The sequence below is a fragment of the Vicugna pacos genome, chromosome 26, assembly GCF_048564905.1.
Source record: "Vicugna pacos chromosome 26, VicPac4, whole genome shotgun sequence".
NCBI classification, from domain to species: domain Eukaryota; kingdom Metazoa; phylum Chordata; class Mammalia; order Artiodactyla; family Camelidae; genus Vicugna; species Vicugna pacos.
In genome coordinates, this window is record NC_133012.1 from 11,860,788 (window position 1) to 11,873,375 (window position 12,588).

Genomic DNA, 12,588 nt, shown 5'->3' on the forward strand with positions numbered 1-12,588 from the left:
ACTTTATGTTAATATAACCTGAAATCATTAATACATTAATCAATTCTTTCCACAGACACTGAGGCAGGCATTGAGGTGGGATTAGACTACGGGCCCAATGTCATGAAGCACGCGCTGCACCCTTAGTTCAAGCAGATTCCATTCATTACCCTTCAGTGGTATCCACTTGCCATCGGTTTATGGGGCTTGTTGATAGACAGGCTTCACTTGGTTGAGCTGAAAGAGGAGTCTGGCTTGGAAGCTCTCAGATGTCAAAAGCTAGGGAATGGTTACACAAGGGTTAGAAGCTCTAATTCTCAGAAAGATGTCAATGACATAGAGACAGGAGTTCTGCTTTTTGCCCAGAATTTAGCTGCCAAGTCTCCAAACTCAGGTGTGAGTGAGGAGAGTGTGGGAAGCCACCAACTGGCCAGTGCATTTGCAGACAATTGGAATTATCTCCTCTGCAACCCCACCACTCTACCCCCACCACCATTCTGGCTTCCATGACCTGATCACCCATTGATGGGCTTTTATTCTCTTTACTTCTTCTGAAAATGTACTGGGGGTGTCTCCTCCACTGTTTCCTCCAATTATCTTGACTGTTGAGTTTATTCGCATGTTTTTATTTTACTGAGATCCCTGGAAGAAGGAGAAAACCACAGTCATATGTATATCGTATTTCATTCCTGATAATAACAGAGTTCAGCTTTATTATAAAGAAAAATTCCAAACAATCCAGAGAAATATAAAAAGCAAAGGAAAACTGTGTAAAATTCTGCAACTTGGAGATAACCACTGTTATCACCTTGATGAAAATCCTTCCGGAATCCACCATCTTTTCCTCCTCAGTGTGGAATTTCCAGACGGACTTTGTCTGAACTTTTATCTCTATGTCTTCACTCCTTGGGGATCCATTCAGCCAAAGGTAGGAACAAATAGTAAAAGAGGAAATGCACTATTTTTCAGGTTACAGCAACAATTCAGGGCTTTACTGAAAACAGAATAGTCTGGGTAGGTGATTTTTACCCAGGATCGTTCCCTCCTTCTCTACTTTTCCTGCTTCTAACTTTCTGAGCATCTTATTATCAAGACATTGCATCCCCTAAACATCCAAGGTTTCTTTTTTGTTTGTTTTTGTTTTTTTTGCAGGGACAGACTTTCTAGGGTAGATTCTTTCGGATTCTTCTTTCTCTGGATTGGAGTGTGGGCATATGAAAAATTAGACTGATTGGTTTATGAAATTCACATTTCACAGTTAGATCAGGCTCCTAAGTCTTCCTGCAATCTTAAAACAAACAAACAAACCTCTCCCCTGACAAAACCCAAACATTATCTCATCTCCTTTTACTGGTGAATGGGGCTTCTCTCTGCAGGTACAGGTCCTGGGATGGAAGGGAGAGGGCATGGGGACAGTGTTCCTCTCCAGCCTTCCTCCCTTGAGGAAGAAGCTCTTTCTCTTTTCCTGTTTTGCTAGAGTCATGTTTGCTTGCTTGCTTGTTTTGAATATGGATTAGAAAAGAGACAAGTTGGGCTCTTCTCCAGTGCATGGCTGCAGCAGCCAGAGCTCGCAGGAACTAACTCGGCTTCTGCTGTGTGGGGGTGGCCCCCAGGGTCAGGGACGAGAGCGCTCTCCAAGGCCGTGGTCCTGGCAGACTCAGTTCCGCTAGTCCTCTCCTGCAGGATCCTCATAGGCGCCCGCGTGAAGGCAGCAGATGGCCCTGTGCTTCTCTGGGCCATCAGTCAACACGCTGAGTCTGGCCCTTACTCCTGACTTAGCCCAAGGGCTTGGCAGACTGGAGGCTGTGGAGTGGGGATGGGCTCTGTCACTCAGCCACAGAGAAGCGACCAAATCATCACATTCCTTTTCAGAGGAGGACTTTGGAACCTGCTTTAAGCATTCATTCTTTTTTTCCTTCGCCCCCTGTGAGATATTTTAGACAATCTCTGTCACCAGGCTGCTGTGGTGCCCAGGCAGTGACAGTGTGGAGGGCAGGGCTCCGCCTAAGGGTGACAGCTTGGAAAACGGCCCTTGTGAGGCCAGGCTTCATTCTCCTGCAACCATCTGATGACTGTCAGAGGGATGCGGAGGCAGAAATCTCTCACCTTCTTTAACACACAGATAACAGTCATTGAGACTTTAATCAAATCACAAACTTTCCAGAGTCCTGGTCTTCATGGAGACAGTTTCATGATTTTTCCTCCCCTCCCTTAACAGAGGTACTGGGGATTGAACCCAGGCACTGTGCACGTGAAGTATGCACTCCACCACTGAGCTATACTCCCGACCCCTCATGGTGATTTTGGAAGCAAATTCCCCTATAAGAAAGGTGCCTATTCTGAGTTTGTTCTGATGGTCCCAAATTCTGTAGCTATAGCCTGGCAAGGAACCCTTTCCAACTTCCTTTTTTTTTTTTTTGCAATGCATTAAGTGATTGAAATGAGAGATCAAATACAGAAAGAACACAAAAATAAAAGTCACCTTGCCTAGCTCCCCACACCCAGGAAAGAACTGGTGATAAAACAAGTTGAACTTCTAGACTCAACTTCCACCCTTTATTCAGTGAAGACTTCTTGGACCCTGTGAGGCAGAATTGAACTCATTGGTTTTTGTATTATAGAATGTGTGTCTCGTTGTATCATTTTGCAATTATGTGTCTATGTCCTTTGAGTTGGAGCCCTTTCAGGGTAGGGACTCTGCATTTTTGTACCTCTATCACTGAGGTACATCCCCTTAAACATATATGCTTAAAAAAAGGTATATTGAATGAACAAATGAATGAATGAATGGCATATGAATCATAGCATTTCCTTCCCAAGTCACAGTCGAAAGAAGTGCGCTGCCCCCTTGAAGCATGTTTTTCAGGCCAGCAGAAATAGCAAAAATAACAGCTACAAGGTACTGAGCATTTACCATGTGCTAGGGGTCATGCTAAGACCTTTATGCATCATATCTCATTTAATCTGGATCCTCCCCTAAGTTCTATATGATATACTGTTGATGTGACTTTAGAGTGGCTTGTATTCCCCTGCAGTGCTACCTGCTGGGCTTATAAATAATGGTTCACACACCATCTTTCCTTGGATTGAGGACTGAAAGCCCCATAAGGGCAGAAACAATATCTTTTATATGACCCTGAATCCTCCAGCATGTAGCTCTTATAATATGTGCCATGTAATACACACTGAATTCATTGTTTTGTTTTTTACTTTATTGAATTCTTACAAATCCCTGTTAGGTGGTATTGTAAGTATTCTCTAGTATAACTATCGTGATCCTGAGTGTCTCTGTTCCTTTCCCTTCCTCAGACAGAAGCCAGGGAAACTGGCAAATTTTCCTGGTGGTGGCTGAAAACATTGATGACCTCTATTGTCATCAACAGGTCATTTTGTATGTCAAACCTTGGAAGAGGCTCCTCCCTCATCCCCGATAGTTTATCCTTCTGGTTGCTATCAACACACCTGTGTTGCTGTCTCCACCAAAATAGTATTGTGTCCAGGAGTCGCTCCTGTTGCTTTGGGATCCCACGTACCAATAGAACTAGAATGATGCGGATACATCCACGGACAGCACAGGTGCGGGGTAGGGTTCAGTGAAGAAAGTGCAAGAGTCTGACGTTGAGAGCCCCAGACCCAGTTGCAGCCTCAGCTTGAAAGCTTAAGGCAACTCTGCTTCCTGGAAGGAGTAAGGTGGGTACCCATTTCTGCCTGTCAGAGAGGGTTTCCCTTGGCCCCCAGCTAGATTCCATCCCCAGCGCATTTTCCCCCATGATTGCCACACCCAGCGTTTCCATCCCAACAGGATTCTCTGCATTGTGTTTAGAGGTCTGTTCTGCTTATTGGGCTCCTTGCTCTCATCATGGATCCCAACTTCTCCTCACTGCTCTCCTTCCCAGGGCCACCATCCCCTTGTGGTTTATTCCCAAGGCCAGGAAAGAGTTGAGAAATTTCCCCAAAGCGGGCTAAGAATATTCCTACTACACCAGGGTGCTGACCAGTTTCTGAAAATGGCAATTCATTGGACACTCTTCTCCCTTTCACTTTTTCATGAATTCCAGAAACGCAGATTACCACCACAGCTCCTGGACAGACACTCTGCCAGGGGCCCAACTTCTGCAGTTGCTGCCCTTTTGGTCTGGGATCTAAACATTTCAGAAATACATTGGCCAAGAGTCAGGAGTGTGATTTCCACTGGTGCTGGTCTTGCTGCTGGGATCATGCAGAGGAACAGAGGAGATTCACAGTTTCCATTATAATAATCAACTGCAGATGCCTGTGGGAAGCACACAGACATTTATTTCAAAGCTAGGGAGGCAGCACTGGACAGTGAAAACACACTGGACCAGGGGCTGGGATGGAGATCGACAAAGGGGTCCTAGACCCAGTTTCAATGTGTGCGTGTGCAGGTTTCCCAGCACCAACAAGCAACTTTCAGGTACCAGCAGGGTGTCCAAGAATTCAAATCAACTTTGATATTAGCTACCTGGAGATGGAATCAGATTCCATAGATAAAAGGCTCAGTCCCACAAGACTGCCCTCCACTTCAGATGCCAGTCACAAACCCAGGCTGCCACCTGTACTTCTGAGCAACTGGCTACAAACTGGAGGTTCTGATGAACCCCCTCCAACTCGGGATGCCAACCACACGTCCAGGTTGTTACCTGTACTTCCATCTACTGAATGTAAATCAAAGGTTTTCACAACTCGCTCCTTGTGCTCGTTTAATTTGCTAGAACGGTTCACAGAACTCATGAAAACCCTTGGGCTCACCAGATTACCCATTCATTAAAGACATTAAAGGGCACGAATCAACAGTCAGATGAAGAGATACATAGAGCGAGGTCCTGAACAAAGGAGCTTCTGTTCTCATGGAGTGTGGGGCCCAGGTGACATCCTGGTTCCCCAGTGTTGAAGCTCTCCAAAAAAGAGTCAAAAGGCTGTCCTTGGGGGTTTTGTGGAGACCTCCTTACACAGTCATGACTGACTAAATCACTGGCCAATGACAGCTGATTCAGTCTTCGACCCAGGAAATCAGAGGATGGGACTGTAAGTTCCAACCCTCTAATTATGTGGTTGGTTCTCCTGGAAAGCAGCCTCCACTCTGGGGTGGGATCCAAAAGTTACCTTCATTAATAGAAACCCAATTATGATGGCAGAAAATTCTAAGGGTCCTGAAAGCTGTGAGCCAGGTACTGTGGATGAAGAGCAACTATATATGAGAAATATACATTTGCTCATTCACATGACCAAATCACTATATATATATATTTATCTCACAATATCACAAAGTGTTAGTTAATGCTATGGTGGTAATCATTTTGCAATACGTAAATGTATTAAATTCACACGTTGTACTGCTTATACTTATACAATGTTATATGGCAATTATATCTCTGTAAAGCTGGGAAAAAATGATGGGGTTGATTAGTTCATCTGTGAAGTTCCTCTCAGATCAAATGCTGTGATTCTTTGAGGTCTTTTATTTCTCCAGGGAGAATCATTTCTGTCTTAAAACAAGAGAGCTGCCCCTCTCTCCCATCCCATCCCTCAGTATTGTAAAGCTGCTTTTTCAGTCCCATGAACCCAGACCCCAGATTTTCAGCTCAGAAGGTGGGTTCCTTTTCTGAGCCACAAGTCTGGAAAGGACCTTCACAGCCAGTTCCCAGTGTTGCTGAAACTATCTCGTCCATTCCGAGCTTTATGTTAATGTGGGATAATGGCTCCGAGTGGAAAATAAAACAGGGCTATCACGAGAGATCGTCTTTGCTATTTATACAAGATATTCTGTTTCTTTTTTTTTTTTTAATATTTTTTCCTTACTTGTACAAGGAACTCATTCTCCTGTAAAAAATTTAGGAAACTATGATAAGGTCAGAGAAAAGGTAAAACTATTCTTTTTGTTTGTTTTCATATTCTTTTTCATTATAGGTTACTACAGATATTGAATAGAGTTCCCCATGCTATTCAGTATAAACTTGTTGTTTCTCTATTTTATATATATCTGCAAATCTCAGACTCCCAATTTATCCCTTCCCATCCCCTTCCCCACCTGGTAACCATAGGTAAAACTATTCTTAATCCTATAATTCTACCAATCCCATAGGGAAATGGTTAGCATTTTGCTGTGTTCTCTACTTTCTATGCATTTTCTACATTGCTGGGATCATGCTATTTATATTATTTCATCTTTTTTCCCCCAGTTAAGAATGTATAAAAATATTTTCTCATGTTATTGAAGTCATTTATAAATCATATTTTAATAGTTTCGTAATATTTTGTGTTGTGGGCATTGCCCTGAAGTTGACCAGTTAGGTTGTTCCTAGTTATACTCTTTTTAAAAAAAAATTTTAATACTGAGATGAACATCTATGTGACATATCTCTATGAATTTCAGATTATTTCCTTAAAATACACTCTTAGAAATTAGTTACTAAGTCAAAGAGTAAGAATAGTTTTAAGATTCTTGATACTGTTTTGGTCTTAATATTTCAAGCGTATTTATGACAATATTACCATTTTTTATCTTAAAAAGTATCAAATCTATTTTAATCTTGAAAAAACTTCAAGTTTTCCAGTACTTTTCCTGAAGCAACCCCTTACCAAATCTCCCAGGAAACATCAGAATCCAGATCTTTGTCTGGAACTGTCAATCTGCTTCAAAAACACCTGTCTGACCCCAGTCCTCCCCCAAGACCCCAGGATACTTATTTTCAGTGTCAGTGTGAAATGGGGGATTATAAAGGAAGCCAAGAGAATGGGTCTCCACTCTAAGGAGTAAAAAAATGAGTGAATGCAAAAACTCCCAATCCGTATTTATCAGAGCCTGTCTTCAATACACTGCACTTGAAACACATTGTCCAGCCCTTCCTAGGACAAGCTGTGTGACTGTGGCTGAGTTCTATCGCCTGGACTGCCATCAGTCCCCTCTTGTAAAAGTGAATCCAGTGATTTATCAGGTCCTCCCCAGTCCAGCATCAGATGATTTTATCTTCCTTTCCAGCAGCGTTCTAAACGTCCTTTGAAACAATTTTGAGTTTGAGATTTTCTTTGAGAGGGCGATGGTTAAAAATGACCATTTTAGGGGTGCAGGGTGTTGCAGAATTGGGCATAGGTTAAGAGTCTCGAAGCAGACAGATCTGGGATAAGCTCTGTGATTATCAGCCACATGTGTCTTTTAAATTACTTAAATACTTTGAGCTTTAGCTTCTCTAACTAAAAGGACTGAGAACAGAGCCCATCTCATGGAGTGGTTGGTGATCAGGTAGATAAGGCATGTGTCAGGCTCACAAGAAGCACTCGGGACTATCATTGCGAGAACCACTAAGTTTGTGGTCCCAAAAAGCATTATTCTTCATGCAGCAGGGGAAACTGAGGCTCAGGGACGTTGCCCCTTGACAAAAGTTGCAGAGCAATTCACCTGTGCCTCACTTGTTCTATTTCACTCTTTTATTGCCACATGATTCAGGAAATAGCTGAGTGAAGACAAAGACTTCTGATGGAAGTTTAGGCAAAGATATCATTGTTTTCCTAACCATGGTTCAAAGCCAAATGCCAGTATTACGTGTGTGCAATCAAATCTTATCCAAGCAAGGTGGAGAAGTTGTGACTGACACCACTGTACAACAAGGAAAAGGTCTAAACTCTCCTGCTTGCTGCTGAAAATCTCTCTCATCTTGTCCTCAGCCGCCTGCCCACGTTCACCTCCAGTCACAGCCCCTCATGGGTCCTGGTAATTAAAATCCATAGCACATCATTCTCTTAGCACAGGGATTTCAGCACAGCTCTGCTGGAGCTGTGGGTGGCTTCCTCCTCACCCTTTAAGGCTGAACCCAAATGTCCATCCCTCCTGGGTGAAGCCTTCCCCTCTTTCCCAGATACATTCATCAGATACATTCATCGCTCCTGACCCTGGCTGAGTTACCAAGATGGCCATGTTTATCACTGTGTTACAATATGTGACCCATGTGCCTTAGCTCCAGGACAGGTGGATCTGGGAAGTCCTCTTCCTCTGGCAGCTCCAGCATAACCTAAAGTGGGTCAAATCCTCCCAAAATTCGGTGAGGTTTGCTTCTGCAAGCTTTGAACCTCAGAGAGTCTGTGTCCTAATGCAAAACTCACAGTTGTTCTTCTAAGAAGAAAACGTAATCTAATATTTGCATTCCAATCAGCAGCAGCAAAAGCAAATAAAATACAAATATCTTCAATAGATTGTTCTGCCACAATCCTTATTAATGTTTTAATCCTCTGGTTACATTGGGAATCCATTTTTTTCATCTTTGGAACCCCAGGGCCTTGAGTATTAATGCCCATCAGTAGATGAGCGGTAGGTGTTCTGTGGTCCACAGGGTGCTCTGACCTCGAGTCAGTCACTTACTAAACGACTGTTACTGCGTCCAGTAATGTGCTGAGAGCTCAGTAAACACATGACCTTTTTGGCTGAACTCAGACCCAGCCCCAACATTTAGCTTTCTCAAGCCCAGGGTAGGGTAAGTACGGAGGCCTCACGGGTCTCGGCCCATTCGTAGCCCCCGCCTTCCACACTCTCCCCTCTGTGCTCATTTTCATGCCGCCTTTCTGCCTGTCTCGGCCCCACTGCACTTAGATCCCTCTCTTCCCCGGAGCCTTCCGGCCACACCAGGCTCTCTAATACACAGTCCCCGCTGTTTCCCCTCTTTCACTCCTGCGGTTTTGTGTTTGCATGTCTTATCTCCTCTCTAAGACTCTAAACTCCTGCCCAAGGGGGTTCTTATCTCCTTTCCAACTCTTCAGAGCACTTAGCAGATTGCTAGGTACAGAACAGGCACTTAATAAATAATTTGTTCATGGGTATGGGCATTCTTCACGTTCCAATAGATGAAACTGGGATCCTCTAATCTTGCAACTCAAAGTGTGGTCTGGTCCAGCAGCCTTGGCACCTTCTGGGAACTTGGTAGAAATGCAGAATCACAGGCCTGCCCCAGACGTACTGACTCAGAATCTGCATTTTAAAAAGATCCCTACGGGGTCTGCATGTGTGAGAAGCACTGCACTAAATGACACTCATTGCCAAGTTCTTGAGCTTTACTTCCTCACTTGCTCTCTGTTTCTGCTTCCCCCATATCTGGCTCTCCCCGACACCTCCCCCCACAACACTCCCTTTGCTCCACCCACAAGTGCATCACTTTAACTATTTTCTTTCCAATATCCTCAATTCTCTCACTCCTCTAGTCTCTCTTCCCCATCTACAAAATGCCAACAGTTTACTTCCTCCATTCTTTTCTTGTTCTTTGAGCCCCCGGCACCTTTCACTCTATGGGGTACAAAGCAGGGCGTCCTGTTTTGTTGGATCAACATGCATCCTGCCCATCAAACAGCTACATCAGAGGTACTCAGCCAGAAATATGAGTCCCAGCTTCTCTTGAATGGGTTATTGCTCTTTTTGCCTTTCCTGTTTATCAACTCAATCCTAACTGAACAAAAATTAAGAATTCATTGGCCCACAAAAAATGTGAGGTGGCAGAGAAATCTGGGCTTTTCCATTTATAGGCTCAGCTGCCAAGAGGAATTTGAGAAATAAGCAGTCTTCATGAGTTAAGCCTAAACCTTCATCTCAAAGAAAGGTAGGCCTCACTTTAAGACGATCAAACACAGAGAATCGTACTTAGAAGAAGGAATGCTAGGGTTTGCTTTAAACCATAATTCTTCCACTCAAAATAAAAGACTTCAAAAGGTCTTTAATCTAGTAATTTTTAAAGTGACTTTAAAAATTACATTTGTTCACATCTTGATAGGAGCACAGGTGTCTTGAACTTCAGGGGAGATATGTTCACTTTGAGTTGCTGTATTGTATGTGGAATCCAGGAAAAAGCACGTTCGGGAGGCTGAATTACAAAGAAAATTACCTCAATTCCCCACCCCCGTATTTTGTAGCAGGAACTCAGCAGTTAAGCCCTGCTGCTGAAGATCATATTACTTTCTGACTCACATTTCCTACTTGAGGCTTGATTTGCAATGATAATTTTCTTTAGACATTTTGAAAAGTGATTGTTCATAAAGAAAAGAGATATATTGGTCAGAGTCTTCCTTACGGCCAAGGGCCGACAATAATTGGGTCATTTGATTTCTATTCATTTTTCTTAAATCTCTGATTGCTTGCACAATAACTTTCTTCCCCAATCAATTAGTCTAACAATTCATATCAATATTTTATTTTTAATGGTTGACTACTCATTTCATTAAAAATGTAAGTGCATTAGCTCTGTGTAAAATGATTCCATTGGGATACGCCTATTTAAATATTCATAACATAAAAATGAATAAATCTGAGCTCAGTGTTTGCATTTTAAAAAGTCAGGCTATGTTTAGATGTATTTGGTCCTAGATGAGATTTACTAAATTAAAAACCTTGAGCATCATCTTTTTATTGATTCTTCTTTACCATAAAACAGTGCAACAGAAATGCTATGAGAACCATAGTACTACCCTACAAGTCATTGCTTCTTTCAGCTTCATTCACTGAAAACTAGCTTCCCTTCCTTTCTGTCTGTCCTGCTACCCTCCATCCCTATCACCTAGATTCCAACCAACTAAATCAGCCTGTCTGAAATCAAAGAAGTTACATGCTGGGTGTGCATAATATTTATTTCCATTTAACTCAATTCCTCTTTCATCCTCCGCCGGAAAAAAAAAAACATAATAAAGAAAGCCAATGAATCATAACAGCGTGCAACAAGAACTCTTTAGAAAACTGTGTCCGTTAGGATTCCTCCCTATTGGAAGAAGAGGCATACACTTCACAGGGGGTAAAGACTGTTTGTTGTGTGTCTGTTCATGAACGTATATAGCCTTGGAATCAGCAGACTTGACAAATCTATACATTCAGTTAGGACGTGGAAGACTCCAACTAGAGCAGAAATCTCTGATAAGCTACCAAAGGCTTGAGAATATCATTTACGTTATTCACAAAAATGAACCTGAAGTGGATTCAAGACTTAAATACAAGATCTGAAAAAAGGACCTCATCATACACCTAGAAGAAAACATAAGGGAAAAGCTCCTTGACACCGGTCTTGGCAATGATTTTTTTAACATGATACCAAAAGTATAGGCAACAAGAGCAAAAAATAAACAAATGGAACTACATTAAACTAAAAAGCATCTGCACAGCTAAGAAAATAATCAATAAAATGAAAAGGCAACCTAAGGAATGGGAGAAAATACCCACAAACCATATATCTGATAATGGGTTAACATCTAAAACACATAAGGAGCACATACAACTCAATAGCAAACAAAAAATAAATATCTGAGTTTCAAATGGGCAAAGATCCTGAGAAGACATTTTTCCACAGAAGATTTACAAATGGCCAACAGGTACATGGAAAGGTCCTCAATCATATTTATCATTAGGGGAATGCAAATCAAAACCTAAATGAGGTATCACCTCACACCTGTCTAGATGGCTACTATAAAAAATACAAGAGATAATTATGTTGGCGAGGACATGGAGAAAAGGAAACTCTCGTACACTATTGTTGAGAATGCAAATTGGCTCAGTCATTATGGAAAACAGTATGGAGGTTCCTCAAAAATTAGAAATAAAACTTTTGCATGATTCAGCAGCCCCACTTCTGGGTATATATCCAAGAAGACAAAGATTACCATCTTGAAGAGATAACTGCACTCTCATGTTCATTGCAACCTTATTTACAATGGCCAAGATATAAGTATCTATGAATGAATGGATAAAGAAAATGTGGTGTGTATACACACACACACACATATATACACATATATGTGTATATGTTATGGGATATTATTCAGCCTTAAAAAGGAAGGAAACCCCACCATTTGTGACACATGAATGAACCTACAATACATTATGTTAAGTGAAATAAGTAAAACAGGGAAAGGACAAATACTGTATGGTATCACTTGTCATGTGGAATCTTACAGAAGAGAAAAAAGGTCAAGGCATAGAACCAGAGAGTAGAGTGGTGCTGAGGGGAAGGGGAGATTGGGAGATGTTGGTCGAGGGTACAAACTTCCAGTTATAAGATGAATAGCTCCTGAAGCTCTAATGTGCAGCATAGTGATTACAGTTGATAGTACTATAGAGTATACTTGAAATTTGCTAAAAGAGTAAATCTTAAATGATCTTATCACGTACACAGAAAAAGTTAACTACGAAGTGATGGATATGGTAACTTGATTGTGGAGATATTTCACAATGTATAAATTTAAAATCATCACGTTGTACATTTCAAATATCTGCAATTCTATTTGTCAAATATATTTCAATAAAGCCATGGGGAAAAAAAAAGGAAGTGGGGGAATCCAGCAAGTGCAGGGCATTGTTGATAAGCTACCGAAGGCTTGAAAATGCCACCTGGAAATAAGGGCACTGGGGTGGTTGAGGCATGTCCTCCTCAAGAACCCCTGACAACCTGGTGTGGGATGACTATTTTCTCATATTCAACTCCAAATCACTACTGTTAGCAAAGCTTTTCTGGATTAGACAGAAAAGGCCTCTACTACAAATATGAACAGGCAACCTGGGAGGACAGAACTCTGGGGGAGGACATTTTGCAGCCTCCAACAGTCCCACCCACGCCCCACTAGTAAGGCTAA

At 42.0% G+C, this 12,588-nt stretch overlaps 1 long non-coding RNA gene across 2 annotated transcripts in view; it reads right to left on the reverse strand.

Annotated features, from left to right (window-relative positions):
• Positions 1 to 540: 540 nt before the first annotated feature.
• The window catches only part of LOC140689478 (uncharacterized), a 171,639-nt gene continuing 159,591 nt past the window's right edge, over positions 541 to 12,588 (reverse strand). For both annotated transcript variants that reach the window (XR_012064467.1, XR_012064468.1), the window contains exon 6: positions 541 to 621. This is a non-coding gene — a long non-coding RNA (uncharacterized lncRNA). The remainder of the gene's footprint in view (positions 622 to 12,588) is intronic.